Source organism: Corylus avellana, chromosome ca4 (assembly GCF_901000735.1).
Source record: "Corylus avellana chromosome ca4, CavTom2PMs-1.0".
NCBI lineage: Eukaryota > Viridiplantae > Streptophyta > Magnoliopsida > Fagales > Betulaceae > Corylus > Corylus avellana.
This window is the reverse complement of record NC_081544.1, coordinates 738130-743264: the sequence shown is the minus strand read 5'-3', so window position 1 is coordinate 743264 and position 5135 is coordinate 738130.

The window sequence follows — 5135 nt, the reverse complement described above, 5'->3', positions numbered from 1 at the left end:
ATTAAGACAGGTGCATTCATAAATTGAAACCTTTTAATTAAGCATAGGTAAATGACTATGTGGCATGGGGTGGAACATGATCATTTTTGGAGGCAGGTCACTGTAAAATATGACTGCTTGGGATGAATGGACTTTAAAAGATGTGAGAGGATCCTATCTTCTGAGTTTGTGGAAGAGCATTAGGGGTGAATAAGAATCTTTTCCTTGATTTTCCTTAAGATAGGAGATGGTAGTAAGGTGTGGTTCTAGTATGATACCGGCCTGGTGACATTGTGTTGAAGAATAGATTTCTGAACTTGTTCTTGAATGCTGTGGATGAGGAAGGTTCAGTTGCATTGCCAATTGGGAATATCTTGGGAAGGAGCTCGACTTTGGAATATTAGATTTGTTAGATCTTTGCAAGATTTGGAGTCCGTTGAGTGATTCCTCAGAACCATGATTGAAGTGTTTGTAGGTTGAAAAAGGAGATTTAGTTGTCATGAAAATACCGACATTTGGGGAGCAGTTCCTCTTTGTACCACGTGGAAAACTTGGTGGGAGAGAAAAAACCATGCTTTCAACGGCATAAAATTGGACAAGGAACTGATTTAAACCATTTTCTTACATTCATTATTTAACTGGCTACACACTTTGGGTTGTGTATATTGTGATTTTTCCTTGCACCTTGGGCAGTATATTCTAATTCTTCAACCTTTTATCGATATTTTAAATTTTCAATGTAATTTGTTGAGAGGATGTAATATAATCATCCTGTATATTTATTCTTTTTATCTTTCACTATTTTTTACAACTCAAAGAAACAATATCATAAAATTAAGGGCCAACCTGTACTAGTACGAAGTTTCAGGTATATTTCATCACGACTCCTGCCTGGTGAACCCTTGCTTAGCTTGTCCTGCAGAGAATGCCGAATAGCACCTACAACACATAAAATTGAAAAACTTAAAATAATCAAAGTCAGCATGACGGGGAGTCTACTGTAAGGTCATACATATGAAACTCAGCAACAGTACCATGAGATGCACTAATTACCTAACACCAAGCACCTCTAAAACACATAAAAGCTGACAAAATAATAAACAGCTCAGTGAAAGCCCTTACTTGCAGAAACCTGTTGAGATTTAGTGTCAATCTGCAAGATGATTGATCTGCTGCTTAAAGAACTGTCCCTGTCTAAATCAATGCTTATGGGAGCTCTGGTAGCACCATTTTCACCAGTTGGCTGTTCATCATATAGTTAAAGGGAATAAACCAATTTAAGGAGAAAAAAGAATATTCATTAGCAGAAGTCCGTCAAAGAAAGTTACAAATTTCATGAATGCAAAGACTCAAACCAAATATGACTTACCAAAACAGGATGTCCAATTAAACTGTTCAATACAGCAGATTTACCAGCACCCTGACCAATTGTCCATGGAAAGAATGCATTAAAATTCAGAAGTAATAACTTTAAAAAAAAAAAAAAAAAAAACAGACAAAGCTTCATATTTCTACAATACTTTCTTAATCATTCTTCCTGATAAATTCCTAGTCCCATGCCCATTGTATTTGGTTTGCTATTGTGTTTTAGTACATCTTATGGTATCTTTGATCAACAATTCTTTGATTCAATAGATTCCAGTCCCTCCCAAATTGCACTCTCCACTAGTTTACACAAATACAAAGCTTCACAAAACCACTGGATCCAAAATCCATTCCTCACACCGCAATACAGATACATATAAAGAAACAGGTACGAATGGGTGAAAGAACTTACGACATTGCCGACAACGACGACGTTGAGGAAGGTGGAAGCGCGTCTGGTTGAGGAGGTGTCGTCGACGTCTTCGTCAGCAAGGAGAGCGGAGGCTTGGTGCATCGACTCGGAAAGCTGAGCCAATTCTTCGATCGCCTCCATGTTTGATTCTCAAACTGATTCACAGCAATTGAATCCAACACAGAGAGAGAGAGAGAGAGAGTGATCGGAGGTTGGAAATGAAATCGAGAGAGACTTGGATGTCGAGATTATGGGATTTCAAGTGGAGAATTAGGGATTCGGAGATTCAGAACCTCATTTTGGGAAATGAATTATGATAGTCAGAATCAGAAATGGTTTTCCGTTTGTTGTCAGTGATGAAACAGAAGATTTTTTTTTTAAAACCAAATTCAAATGGGCTCGGATTAAAATTCAAAACTCTCTCGCAGTGAAAAATGTTTTACCCTTGTAGCACTGAGGTCTAGCCTTCTACGTGTTTGTTTTCAATTTATTACTTGAAGAATCGGTGGGATAAGTTTTTTTTTTAACAAATAATATCCATTTAACTATTTAAGACCCGAAGCATATCTCTTATGAATTTAAGGTTGTGAGCACGACTTTTGTCCCTCTTAAAGGTGATTAAGCCGCTTAAAAATGCGTCACAACAAGTAACGTGAAATTGACATAAATTTTAATATGCTTAAAAAAAGTTTAATATATTAATAATAAAGCAATGCTACACTTCACAATTCACACACATTTTCCTACACTAGTTAACGTGACATAAGCTATTAAGTAATTTTTCAAACTTATGTCACGATAAAGAGTAGTGATCTGCAACACACTAGCGTGCATGAACAGTCATGCACGCCAGTGTTATATATATATATAAATATATATTCTGTTCATGCACAATGTGCTGCATATCACTGCTTCACGAAAAATAGTATGAATGTGGGGGTAAAAAATAATATTTTTTTTTTTTGTTAATCACGAGTTTTATTCTATTCCAAACAACTACAAATTTGAGTTTTGACTTCTTGACAATTACAAACAAGTTAATTTCATCTCTCTTTTTTCACTAAAAATGTGTCTTCTTTTTCATGTAAACCTAATAAAAACATGTAACGTATATGAAAAGTTATGTCCACCAAAAAAAAAAAAAAAACACCAAAAAGAAAAGAAAAAGAGGTTGGCTGTTCCACACCCTGTGGAGGCCAGGATCTACTCCCACAAAGGGCCAAGAGACACAGGTTGGCAATGAAGGTCGATGTCCACCTCTCACCATGCACCCATCTCCACCTTTTTTTACAAAAAATATAAATAAATAAATAATTGGACATAGTTGTAAATGTGGCATAATAATGTTGATCTAGTTGTAGATACCTTCTCTCTTAACTTAACTCTTAAGTTAGCAGAATTTTTGTGAAATTCCACCAATTTAATAATAAAATCTCAATCCTCTAGATGTTTTTATTGGATCTACATATACAATTGGACAGCCAACTCTTTTATAGTTAAAAGAAGGATAGAAATTATGATGGAATTATCTATTTATTAAATAGCCAAAACTCATATTTGTAATTGTCAAAAGTTGGAAACTCTTGTCCTTATTTGTCATCCTAACAAAATTCATGAACTTTTGGGACTTTTTTCCTTAATTTTATTATAAATTTATTACCTGTTTTAAACTTTCTTTTAGGGTTAAATACAAAATTGGTCCAGCTGTTGTTTTATGGAACATGACAAATCAAAGAAGGTCATGGTTAATGATATTCTATATATGGTTTTTGTTAGATTTAAAGTGTAAAATAATGCAGTAAGAGATGGTTTTGGCCAGAGCTTGTGATTGGCTAGTTTTGGTTAGAATATTTCTTGGAAACAATGGAAAGATCATTGTTAATTTATACAAGAAGTTTGTCTAAATGTGCTTAGATTAGTGTTGTTTTACAGTCCTCTTAGTACTCTGTTCTATTCATTAGCAAATTCATTAGAGAGTCTGATGTTTGACCACCTTAATTACATAGTTTAGTGCCTGAGGAATCTGTCAAGTCATTGTCCATGTTCTTAGGCTGGATTCTTGGCTGTCAATGTTGTTGGATGGATTTGCTTAGGTATATATTCTGATATGATGCTAAATTGTCTTCTTAATTAGCTTTATATATAGCTGGTGATGCAGTTTTGTCCACAGATCCTCTTGCTCATTGAGAGAATATCATCTAATATTCTTAATTAATACCATTTCTTTTTTCAGAACCAATTAAGAGTAATAATCTGCAAACCTTTTTATGGAATATCATTTCTCTCTTCTTAATCATGAGGATAATTAAACAAAACCCCAAGGAGCCTCTTTTATTGATCCAGCTCTCTCATCTACTCTCACTGGTCTAAATTTTAAGCATTTACTAATTCAAAATGTGCTGCAGCAATGATAGTTTTGAGTATAACTATAATATAAATTAAATGATTAAATTTTATATAACATTGAACATTGTTTCCATCATTCATCTCTCATTTCAATTAAATATTTTATATGTTGAACATCGCCTATTAAATGAGAGCTTGACATGCGAGGAAGAGTGTTAAATGTTGAGTGTGACTTGAATTTAGAGCGTGCCCAACTACTTTTACAACTTCTACACGGTTTGGCGGTTTGCTTTACAACTTGTACTTGGAATTAGAGTCCCTCCTACTTGTATTGGACTCATGTTAGTCATGTTGATTGACTCTCTAACACTATAAAAAGGCATATGGCCATTGTGTTTTATTAAGCATTAAAAAAATAAATAAATAATAGTAGTCATTAGTAGTAGTAGGGCTTTGTAGTGTTGCGGTTTCTTCTTGGTTTTGGAGGAGCAAAAACAAAAGATAAGTTTGTTCTTTAGTAGATAAGTTTGTTCTCTAGTCTTTTTTTTTTTTTTTTTTTTTTTTTTGTATTCTCTTTTTCATGAACAATCTTTATTGTGTGACAGTAAGAATTGGGTGAATTGAGGCTTTGGGTTATGAGTAATTTTCTCTCTATTATTTTGTACTCTATCTTTTTTGTAGTGAATTTCTCCGGGTCGTCACAGCCGGTAAATGTAAGTTTATTAAGCCGAACTATTTAAATCTTAGTGTCATGTGTAACTGATTTATCTTGACCTAAGGTACCTAAATACATACTTATAAGATTTTTATTTTTTATTTTTGGCTTCCAAAAAGGCTATAATAATACAACCTCATATATTTTGGCTTCTAAAATTCTGTCACGCTCTGTTTTGTTCCAAGCTGAAATTTGTTACACGCTATTTTTCACTAGAACCAATGTACCATCTGTCTTCGTTTGCTTCCAGCAGAAGAAAAAGGAGCATCGATCGAGCACCATTTTTTTCTGAGATTTCCTCCTTTTAAACAAGGAGTT